The sequence below is a fragment of the Triturus cristatus genome, chromosome 7, assembly GCF_964204655.1.
Source record: "Triturus cristatus chromosome 7, aTriCri1.1, whole genome shotgun sequence".
Classification (NCBI taxonomy): Eukaryota; Metazoa; Chordata; class Amphibia; order Caudata; family Salamandridae; genus Triturus; species Triturus cristatus.
In genome coordinates, this window is record NC_140590.1 from 1,686,036,066 (window position 1) to 1,686,048,609 (window position 12,544).

The following is a 12,544-nucleotide window of genomic DNA, read 5'->3' on the forward strand; positions in this document are numbered from 1 at the left end:
AGCTGCACTCACTGCAGGCGCTGATGCAAGGGCTTGGTCGCCACAGGTGAAAACTAGCCTCACCAGATGATAGCTGCACTCACTCAGTGCTGGCGCTGATGGAAGCGCTTGGTCGCCACAGGTGAAAACGAGCCTCACCAGATGAGAGCTGCACTCACTCAGTGCTGGCGCTGATGTAAGGGTCTTGGTCGCAACAGGTGAAAACGAGCATCACCGGATGATAGCTGCACTCACTGCAGGTGCTGATGCAAGGGCTTGGTCGCCACAGGTGAAAACTAGCCTCACCAGATGATAGCTGCACTCACTCAGTGCTGGCGCTGATGTAAGGGTCTTGGTCGCAACAGGTGAAAACGAGCATCACCAGATGATAGCTGCACTCACTCAGTGCAGGCGCTGATGCAAGCGCTTGGTCGCCACAGGTGAAAACGAGCATCACCAGATGATAGCTGCACTCACTCAGTGCTGGCGCTGATGTAAGGGTCTTGGTCGCCACAGGTGAAAACGAGCCTCACCAGATGATAGCTGCACTCACTCAGTGCAGGCGCTGATGCAAGCGCTTGGTCGCCACAGGTGAAAACGAGCATCACCAGATGATAGCTGCACTCACTCAGTGCAGGCGCTGATGCAAGCGCTTGGTCACCACAGGTGAAAACGAGCATCACCAGATGATAGCTGCACTCACTCAGTGCAGGCGCTGATGCAAGCGCTTGGTCGCCACAGGTGAAAACGAGCATCACCAGATGATAGCTGCACTCACTGCAGGTGCTGATGTAAGTGCTTGTTCGCCACAGGTGAAAACGAGCATCACCAGATGATAGCTGCACTCACTGCAGGTGCTGATGTAAGTGCTTGTTCGCCACAGGTGAAAACGAGCATCACCAGATGATAGCTGCACTCACTCAGTGCTGGCGCTGATGGAAGCGCTTGGTCGCCACAGGTGAAAACGAGCATCACCAGATGACAGCTGCTACTCACTGCCCCCACACTGTGATCCCTGCTCGAGGGAGGAGAAGTCAACAAAATATGTGCTGATTTCTTCAGCACCAGCAGGCTCCCACAGAAGCAATAGTTGTATTTTACATTGTTCAACAACATGCCATTAAAAGTGTTTTTTTCCTTTGAATTGGATTGGACATTGGCTATAATTCATCACTCTGTTCACCGTATTCCTTGTTTGAATGTCCATGGACATCAGCTTTAACAGAACGTTGTCCTCTGCCTTTTGTTCACTTTCCGTTTTCCATTCCTTCTTATCACCGACCCCCTTTCATCCTGATTGGCTGCATGAATATGTTGTGATTTGTACACAGAGTGTATTCCACCAATCCAGCTGGACCATACATAGGTCTCCCAGTGCACCATGATGAAATCTTGGCATGAAAATGTATCTTGAAGAATAAGTTACTTACCTTCAGTAACACTTTTTCTGGTAGACTCTCCACAGGTTCCTCGCCTGTTGAATACTGCCCCAGACGTCATACTGATTCTGGAAATTTTGGGGCAATACACCTGCTTACCAGGAGGTTGCGCCAGAGGCACTATGTCGATGTCATTCCATGCCTGATGTGATATGCGCATGCCTATATAGGGGCCACCTGTACTCACTGACAACACTTCCTTTCTTTTCATGCCATTTGCTGATTCAGACCTATCCCTCGTCTCATTGAGGCTATAAATGGTCTAAATTCTTTGGTGTACAAGTTAATTGTGTCACCTCTCAAGCCTACAATGTTTCAACTCTGCGGCGAATGTAGCAAACAAGTGTCTGTGACTGACCCACACGTGGGTTGCCTGTGGTGCCGAGGGTCGAACCACGACTCTAAGGCCTGCAGTGACTCCTTGGTGCACCCCAGGGCCATTCGAGATCAGGAAGCTAAGCTCTTATTGGTGTAGCACGGCAAGGGCCTGTGCCGGGATAGGTCAAGGTATAAAGCTAGGTCCCACTCCCGCTCTCACGGTTTCTCCCGTGACCGATCTTCTTCACCCACCAGGGCCGTTTCTAGGTGTTTTGCCACCCTAGGTGAGAATTAAAAAATGCCGCCCCCTCCCTTTTACTACCATCACTCTCTCCCCCTGTCATCCAGGCTAGAGGAATTAATGCATTCGATATTCCCAAACTCATGTTTTTTGCCGCCCTCCCCCTTTTGCTGCCCTAGGCGGCCGCCTAGTCTTGCCTAATGGTAGAAACGGCCCTGTCACCTACTAAAATCCATGAAGAAACGCAAGAAGTCCAAGCACATTGTGCGGTTAGAAGTCTCCATCAGAACAAAGGTGCACATGATTAATTTGTAATTCTCCACAATCAATCACTTGTAAATAGCCAGTGATCTGAAAACAACAGGCAAATAGCGACAGTAATGACATTTTCTCAAAGTAAAAAGCAGTCAAATGGTCTTTTGAGTGCACAAGCTACTAAAAATAAAAGAACCATTTGAAATAATAGTGACTGGAGCCACTCCCTTTCAGCAAAGAACTCTATTACAACTTAATAACATGTTACACAAAGTGACCTGCATTTTGAGCAGTGCTGAGGTGCTCGGCGTTCAAACTGTGATATTTAATTTTGAAAGTGAGAAGACAAGTTGGACACAGGTGGGAGAATATCGTTGTTACAGAAAACCCAGGAAAAGTGTATTGCTTTTATTCAAATTTAAAGTTATAGCTCAACACAGGAAAAGCTGAGGTTTCGGCCCTGTGGTCCTAAGACTGCAGGTCTGCTTCATGACAATAAACAAAGAAGCAACTGTAATGAGGTTAAAAAAGACAGAAGGGTACCATAAAGATATCAGGATACGCAGTCAGTTACAATGGCTGAACTAATGTCCCTCTGAAAAACGGATCTGGGAGAATATTGCTTGAATCCAGCTTAAAATGTAGAGTGTGTATTTTGTGGGAGATTTAAAAAATGGAAAAATGCCAGGTGCTTCGATTGCCAGAAATGTAAATGCGGACAGCACAACCTCTTCCAACCGGATCCCCCAAAGGTGCCAGCTAAATTCCAGGGGATGCTGCAGCCTTAGTGATTATGTCCTCCTGAAACCGAGACTGAGCCTGGTGATGATTGTTCACTCAAAGGAGGGATCAAAGTGGCTTTGTGGGATGCTGAACCTGAGCCTGGTAACAAAAGTGAGCAATGAATCCCTGTCCAGAACTGACAAGTGTCTAGTCTCCTTGATGCTGCAAGGGCCTGCCTCACCCCCACAATGGTCCAGACTGGAGTGCACCTCTGGCAGATATTCTTGAGGCCAATGTCCCATGAGAGCTGGGCTTTTACTTGCCTCAACTCGATTCTCTTAGTCACGTACAATATCAGGTCCACTTTCCAGGGTGTGGTCAATATCATGCTGGCAGAGACTAAAGCTTGGTCAACCACAGTTCAGTCCTGATTGGTCCTTGCGAGTACAGCAGCCATCTCGGGTTCTGGGCTGGATTAGTAGAGTCTGGCCAGCCCCCTGGTATGTTCTCTCTGCCGCTCACTAGGACAGAGTCTTGCCTTGCAGTGCGTGCCTGTCCGCTTCAGTTCATGGTACTCCTGGCTCTGTCTGTGGCACGAGTTGGTGTCCCAAGTGCCTCGGTGCTGCCAGCTAGCTTCTGGTCTTCGGTTTGTACAAGGCTTATTGCCTTGATCAGATCCTTGCTCCAGATCATGGTGGCCAATAAAGTAATGAAAATTGAGGGCCCCTCTGCAGAATACATAGGGCCCCCCCCTTCTGGACTCAGTCAGGAGCTCTCAGGCCAGGGTACTCTGCTGAGGGGGCTCCCTGGAGCTCGCCCCCCCCGCACCGCGGTTGCTGCTGGGGCCTATGTTACACCACTGGTGGTGGCTATGGGTGCAGCACCCCGCTCTTTGAAACCCTCCTCCCCCGTCTTCACCCACCTGTCAAGTGCACTCTCCTAGTGTGTGCGCCCTGTTGCTCCTTCACCATAGTGCCTACCCCGGCCTTGGAAGGGAGCCACTCTTCAGGCAGGGACTATGTGTCAATCACCTGTACAGATCTGGGTAATGGGGAAAGTGTGAGTAGGTATGTTTTCCATATCATGGCTTGCCCTTATTTCTTTTCGATTTGAAGGCATTTTTCAGGAACTTGCTGTCTCCCCCCCATTGCACTTACAAGTATTCTCACTGCCTGTAAAGGGGCCTCTAGTTTTAGGACCAATGCTGACTGGTTTTTAAGTTGTGCTGTTCAGCACATGGGGCCCTAAAGATAGCAATGCTTGAGTGTGAACAGGGTTGACCCCTTGTTAGCAAATGTGGTGGCTCCCAGAGAATGGGTCTGAATGGCACTTTCCTTTAGGTCTAAGGTCCACACTGGGGGCACAGGCTGTTGGAGTGTGTAGTGCCAGGCAGTGACAGACGGGCAGGAAGTAGGGTAGAGAAGAGAGTGGCACGGAGTTGAGGCGAGGGAGGGAAACCAGGAGATATTGATGAGGAAGTACTGGTAAGGGAGGCCGCGACTAGAGAGGGGAGAGAGACATGGGAGGTGAGGGAAGAGAGGGAGGCATAAAGGGAAGGTGAAAGTTAAAATGATGGACAGAGGGTTGAGGGACATGATGGAAAGCCTGAAATAGAGGGGACAGGGCAGAAGTGCTGGAACAATTTTCAGAGTTGTCATAACGATTGTGAAAAATCCAAGTGTAACACTAAGAACAAGTATAGCAAAGGAGCCACGCCCATTCTGCAAGAGAGTTGTAAGGGTGTGGTATGTAGCCAGTGGTGTATTTTGGAGCACACTGTTGCAAATATATTTCTATGGCATGGTGGGGTACTGCACTGTCATTTACAGATAGCACACTTTCCAATGCAATGGCCCTAAGGTTTGCAGAGAAATGAGGTGTTACTGATAAGTGTGAGAAATTGGGTTATTGGTTGAGGGGGGCGAAACCCTACTCAAGCAACAACCACAATTCATGTCAAGCAGCCCCCAAATTACCTGTGCTTAACCCTTTGGTAGCTCGGCACAAAGCAGTCAGGCTTAATCTAAAGCCAATGTGGTTATATATGCAGCATTTCAAACAGTAACAAAGCAAACACCAACACAAGAAAAATCCCACACCAATCTGGAAAAAACAGATTAAACTTTATTCGGTTATCGGGTTTGGGGGGATCAGGTTCAAATCACAAAGTCAGGCTGAGCGCAATGGAGCGTGTGCCAGATATAGGAGTTCAGTCCGCTTTTAAAAGTAATTGAGTCCTGGGCGTTGAGATGCAAAGTCCTTGTGTTGGCCTGTACGGCAGTCAAGGAGTCTTCGATGGGAGCTTGCAGTGGAAGGTCCTGCCTTGAGATGCGTCGAGATGAGTCGTGCTGCATCGGTGCCGATGACGCCACAAATCGCAAACTGTGATGTAGTCATTGAGTTGCATCACACTATGTTGAGGCCGGTTAAGCCACTGGTGCTGTGAGACTTGTGTTGAGATGTGTCACATTGAGTCGAGATACATCAAGCCGGGCAGGTTGTCAACATCAAGATGCATCACGTGGGTGGTGCTTGCGAAGCTGCCGAACAGAAGTTGCAATGCGTGGTCCTGCATCGAGGTGCACTGAGATGCGTTGAGCAGGTTCAGTTGTTGGCATCAAGATACATTGCACTGGGTCGGTGCTTGCAAAGCCACCGAACTGAAGCTGTGATGCGCAGTCCTGTGTTGAGTGATGCATCGAGATGTGTTGAGTTGCGTCAGCGCAGAGAAGACTGTTGTGCTCCTATAGCTCAGAACAGGAGGCCAGCCAACTAGCCCGAGGACTGAATCTGGTGGTCGTGGGCTCAAGGTGTCTGTTACCTCCTTCTTCCTCAGGCAGCAGTGCAGAGGAGCAGTCATTCTTGCAGGCAGAGCAGCTGGTCAGTCCTTCTTGTAGCAGAGCAGCAGGGCAGCAGGGCAGCAGAGAAATCCTTCCTCTCGGTCTTCCACAGGTCCAGAAGGAATCTGAAGAATGGGTCTGACAGTCCCCTTTTTAGGTCGAGCCTAGCAGTGCTCATGCGCTGCTCTGCGGGGCATGGTATATTCAGTACATGGGCTTCAAGCAAACCCATCTCTTGTCATTTGTTGTCCCTTTCTAAAATCTTACTTTTGAATGGTAAATCATGCCCATGTGTCCCTCCTTTTGGTCTGCTGTTCCCTCCCATAGCGACTGGCCCTGTTACAGGGCTCATTTAGCGTCTGTCCATTTCAGTTAGTTTCCCGCACTATTTTTTCCGATTGCCTGCCTCGTATTCTGGAAAGTTGCACATGCGAACAGCTGACCAGTGTCACTGCTTTCCTCCCCCACCCACCGTTTCTCCATGTGTTCTCCCCTTCGCACCTTAGCTTTCACTTATGTTCTACAGAGTCTGGGTCACTGAACAGCGAGTTGAGCAGTCGCAAAGTTAAAATGGTAGAAATGTTACTTTACTCGCTAACTCCCTTTCACACAATCTTTTGTTTTTAGCATTAATTATGTTTCACTCACTCGGTGCTCCGGTTCTTCGTTTGTGTAAACGGCTGTAAATCTAGACAGTGCTGCTAGCTGCTTCTCTGGTCCCAGTGGTAATTCCTCATTCTTAGCCCTCTAGACAGTGCTGCAGCTGTGTCTCTGTTCCCAGTTGTAATTCCGCATTTTCAGTCCGCTATGCAGTGCAGCAACTGCATTTCTGTTCCCAATGGTACTTCCTCATTCTAAGTCCTCTAGACAGTGCTGCTAGCTGCTTCTCCGGTCTCAGTGGTAATTCCTCATTCTAAGTCCTCTAGGGAGTGCTGCAGCGGTGTATCTGGTCACAGTGGTAATTCCTCATTCTAAGCCCTCTAGACAGTGCTGCTAGATGCTTCTCTGGTCCCAGTGGTAATTCCTCATTCTAAGTCCTCTAGGGAGTGCTGCAGCGGTGTATCTGGTCACAGTGGTAATTCCTCATTCTAAGTCCTCTAGACAGTGCTGCTAGATGCTTCTCTGGTCCCAGTGGTGATTCCTCATTCTAAGTTCTCTAGGCAGTGCTGCAGCTGTGTCTCGGGTCACAGTAGTAATTCAGTGGTGGCTGGTAAGGGACGGTGGCGCTGGGGCAGGGTGGTAGAAATGTGTTTTTAAAAGACTTACCTGTTGGTCGCCAGCCACCGCCTCTCCTCCGTCTGCTGTGTACCCTGCCTCACAGAAGCACCTAGGCTCAAAGACTCCCCCTAGCCAATCATGAGGCTACCTTACAGCAGCGTTGTGATTGGTCTGAGCGCCGTGGTTCTGCACTCAGAGAGGTACTGGGAGCCTGTGCATATTCTCCACCCAGGCTGTACAGTACAGCTGGTGGAGAACATGCACTGTGCGCACAACGGTTTGGCCGGCCCAAGCCAGCTGGCCAAACCTTCATGCGCACTTATGGTGCAGCCACCACTCCTCCCTCTGTTGGCGTCACGCGAGCCCCGCCCGCCCTAACTTGGAGCTTAAAGGCAGACTAAAAATAAAATGATACTAATGTTCTGCTATTATCATTTTATCTTTAATTTGCTCTGCTCTTAGAGCAGCGAGATGACGCTCCTACGCTTTAGCGGAGGAGCCGCCTCTGCGGTAATATCTAAATCTAAGTCCTCTAGGCAGTGCTGCTAACTGCTTCCCTGGTCCCAGTGGTAATTCCTCATTCTTAGACCTCTGGGCAGTGCTGCTGCTGCTTCTCTGGTCCCAGTGGTAATTCCTCATTCTTAGTCCTCTGGGCAGTGCTGCAGCTGCTTCTCTGGTCCCAGTTGTAATTCCTTGTTCTAAGTCCTCTAGACAGTGCTGCAGTTGTGTCTCTGTTCCCAGTGATAATTCCTCACTCTTAGTCCTCTAGGCAGTGCTGCTAGCTGCTTCTCTGGTCTCATCAGTAGTTCTTCATTATAAGTCCTCTACATGGTGCTGCAGCTGCTTCTTTGGTCCTGTCAGTAATTCCTCCATTCTAAGTCCTCTAGACAGTGCTGCAGCTGTGTCTCTGTTCCCAGTGGTATTTCCTCATTCTTAGTCCTCTAGGAGGTGCTGCAACTAGGTCTCTGTTACAGACAGTGCTGCTAGCTGCTTCTTTGGTCCCGTCAGTAACTTTCCCATTATAAGTCCTCTAGGCAGTGCTGCAGCTGTGTCTCTGGTCACAGTGGTAATTCCTCATTCTTAGTCCTCTACGCAGTGCTGCTAGCAGCTTCTCTGACCCCATCGGTAATTCCGATTTCTAAGTCTCTAGGCAGTGCTGCTAGCTGCTACTCTGTTTCTGTCAGTAATTCCTCATTCTAAGTCACCTAGGCAGTGCTGCAGCTGTGTCTGTAGTCACAGTGGTAATCCCGCATTCCAAGTCCTCTAGGCATTGCTGCAGTTGTGTCCTTGTTCCCAGTGGTAATTCCCCATTCTTAGTCCTCTAGGCAGTGCTGCAGCTGTGTCTCTGGTCACAGTGTTAATTCCTCATTCTTAGTCCTCTAGACAGTTCTGCTGGCTGCTTCTCTGGTCCTGTTGGTAATTCCTCATTCTAAGTCCTCTAGGCAGTGCTGCAGCTGCATCTTTGGTCTTGTCAGTAATTCCTCATTCCGAGTCCTCTAGACAGTGCTACTAGCTGCTCCTATGGTCCCGTTGGTAATTCCTAATAGCTACCTGCTTCTCTGGTCTCATTGGTAATTCCTCATTGTAAGTCCTTTAGACGGTACTGCTAGCTGCTTCTCTGGTCCTGTTGGTAATTCCACATTCTAAGTCCTCTTGGGAGTGCTGCAGCTGTGTCTCTATTTGCAGTGGTAATTACTCATTCTTAGTCCTCTAGGCAGTGCGGCTAGCTGCTTCTCTGGCCCCATCGGTAATTCCTCATTCTTAGTCCTCTAGGGAGTGCGGCTAGCTGCTTCTCTGGCCCCATCGGTAATTCCTCATTCTTAGTCCTCTAGGCAGTGCTGCTAGCTGCTTCTCTGGTCTCAGTGGTAATTCCTCATTCTAATTCCTGTAGACAGTGCTGCTAGCTGCTACTCTGGGCCCGTTGCTCATTCCTCCTTTTAAGTCTTCCATACTGTGCTGCTAGCTGCTACTCTGGTCCCATCTGAAATTCCCACATTTTGAGTAGCCTAGGCAGTGCTGCAGCTGCGTCCCTGTGTATACATCTACTACACTCCAAACCAAAACACACAGGTAAACGACATTGTCATTTACAGCGCCAATAGCTCTAACTGTGACAAATGCGAGACCTATTGCATTACAAATGCTTGTTTTTCCTGATGCCCATTTTGAAGTGGGAGAAGCTTCTGGAGTTTCCCCCTACAGAGGTGTCTGGAATTTCCTTACAGAATTCCATGAGCTATCCACATTGTTGAGCCCAAATCTTGCAGGTATGGGAACAGCTACCAGCAGAATGAGAGTGAATTTTGAAAAATCAAAAGAGTCAATCAAGGAGAATTTTAAAAAAGCTTGAATTGGTATCAAATTATTTATCTGAGATGTTAGTGTTACCAGTCGCGGCTCGCAATACTCGCAGGTGGGGTTGGGCATGTAGCGGTTACTGCGCGGGGCGTTAAAATAAAAAAAAAACTTACCTGACTGGGTCCCGTGCCACCTTTGGTCCTGGGCCGGGACCCGCATTTTCCTGCTCCTCAACAGAAAGAGGAACAGGCATGCTCCCTCCCCTCCTGTAAGCCAATCACAATGCTGCAATGGCAGCATTGTGATTGGTGCCGAGTCGCGGACAGTGCCCAGGGAGGCCATTTTCTGTATGCAGCCTACATAGAGAAAATGTAGTGTGCACATGACTGCTTTAGGGTACTCAGAGTGGTGTAAGCCACTCCTCCCAGATCCGCCCACCCGCCCACCCCCAACAAGGCATACCCTCCCGCCCACCCCCAACCAGGCATACCCCTGTCTTCTGCTTTCTCGCAGCACGAGAAGCAGAAACATAAAATAGTATTTAAAACACCATTTTATGTTTGTGCTTCTAGCACTTCGAAAAAGCAATGGGGTGGCGCTCTTCCGCCCTAATAGAGGAGCTGACCCTGAGTGTTACACAAAATCACTGCACAAACACAAGTACTGAATCCCACCATTGAACACCAATGTGAGAAATTGAGTTATTGGTTGATGGGAGTGAAAACCTACTCAATCAGCAACCACAGTTCTTGTCAGGGTGAAACACAAGCTGACCCCATAAAACCTGAGTTTAACCCTCTGGTAGCTTGGCAGAAAGCACTCAGGCTTAACTTAGAGACAATAAGTAAAGTATATATGCAGCGCTTCAAACAATAATAAAGTGAAAACACGATACCTGAAAAATCCCACACCAAACTAGAAAAATTACTTAAAGGTTTTCAATAAAAAATAGCGCTTAGAAAAAGCACCAATTGCGGTTATCTGGTCGTAATGGCTAACACAACGTCAGGCCCACCATAATGGAGCAGGGACAGGATACAGGACTGAGTTCAGTCCGCTGTTGAAAGTTGTTTGTGTCCTGGGCATCGAGATGTGAAGTCCTTGCATTGGTCTGCGTGGTACGGGCATCAAGAAGCCGTTGACGGGAGCTGGCGGTGCAATGTTCTCTTTTGCGCATCATTGGTGCAGCCACCAATCGGGAGCTGTGATGCAGGGGTTGTGGTGCGTCGCACTGCTTCGAAGCCGACGAAGCTGTTGGTGCTGTGAGGACTTGCGACTAGATGCATCATGATGTGTCACGCTGTGTCTAGCTGGGCCATTTGTCGGCTTTGAGATACGTCACGCTGGGTCGGTTCTTGCGAAGCCACCGAACAGAAGCTGCGATGCGATGTCATGCATTGAGATGCGTCTAGTTGCGTTCACACAGAGGAGCCTATTGTGTCTCTCTAGCTGAGAACAGGAGGTCAGGCAATGAACCCTCTGAGTTTCTCTGGTGGTCCTGGGTTCAGGGTGTAGGTTTAGTCTTTCTTCCTAAGGCAGAATGGCAGCAGAGCAGTCCTTCTAGCAGGCAGAGCAGCAGGGCAGATGAGTAGCTGGGCAGTCCTTCTTGCAGCCGACCAGTCCACCACGGGTCCAGAAATGAGCTGAAGAGTGGGTTGGAGGGTCCCCCTTTTTTACCTGGTGCATACTTTTAAGTGGGATATGCTTCTGCAGATTCCCTCTACAGAGGTGTCTGGAATTCCCTGCCTCTCTGTCCTTGTCCCATTTTGTCTGGGGGCACAATAGGCTAATGTGAAGTACTTTATGTGTGAGCTGAGTCAGTGCCTTTGAAGTGCAAGTGTGGGAGGTGACAGCTCCAACCCCCCATTCTGCCAGAGATGGCCCATCCTGCCAACACCCAGACTCTCCATTGTGATACTGTCTGGGAGGAATACACAAAGGCCAACTGCCAACTACTCCCAGTCATGTGAACCAGGAACGGGTCGCCAGTACCAAATGGAGAGGACAAGAAAATGCCAACTTACTAAAAGTACAATTTTCCAAATTGTGACTCAAAATCTGACTTTACCATTAAAAAATGTTTTAAATGACTATTCCTTGGACACCAAACATGACCTTCCTACCTGCTCCCAATCAAACTCTACAATTCATTAAATGTAATAAGGTAATCCAATGTTATTGTATGGGAGAGGTAGGCCTTGCAGTAATGAATGTGAGAGTTTTTCACTACCAGGACATGTACAACTTGAATGTACATGTCCAACTTTTTAAAATACATTGCACCATGTCCTCTGAGTTGTTTAGGGCCAACTCTAAAGGTGACTAATATGTATTTAAAAGGAAGGGTTATGTCTGGCAAAAAGTTTTTTTTGCCAGGGAGGGGTTGCAGTTTAAAACTGCACACACAGGCTACAATGGCATGCCTGAGAATTGTTTAAAGGGCCACTTAAATGGGTGGCACAATCAGGGCTGCAGGCCCACTAGTGACTTTTAATTTACAGGCACGGGGTACATGTAGTTCCACTTAACTAGAGACTTACAAGTAAATTGAATGTGAAAAAAGTGTGTAAGTCAATTTCAACACGTTTAAAGGAGAAAGCACAGGCACTTTTGCACTGCCTGGCAGTGGTAAAGTGCACAGAGTCCTAAAACCTAAAATCCCACAAAAACAAATTCAGAAAAATAGGAGGGGTGAAGCCAAAAATGTAGGGGTGACCCTGGAGATAGGGCAAATTGCAAGAATAAAACTATACAGCGCACCAACGGTAATGTGTGGATATTGGGTTTCAGCAAATGTTTATCATTTGTGCACCACCAAGTGTATTGATTTGTTTTGATCCAATTACATTCTTTGTTTCCATCACACTTCAGAATTACACAAACGTGTTTCATTCGTGCTTTGTGAACTGCTGGTTTATTTTGAAATATTTGTACAGTACATTTACAGGCATTTACATTTTGCTGTGGGTTAGAATTTTTTTTACATTCTACAGCCTTTCCTTTGTTATTCCCAGTACCCCAGCACGATTGTCCGATAGTCCATTTTACTAAATTCTCTCACTTTGCAAACAGAGAATGAAGAGAGAACACCAATCTCCATGTTAAAAGAATAAGTAGCAATTTGTCCGAAGACATAGTCTGACATTTGACCTCTGGTTTTGAACGCACAGCAATTATGGCAAAATAAACACAAAAGATGCACAGCTATTGTGACCTGGGATTGTAGGTAAGTG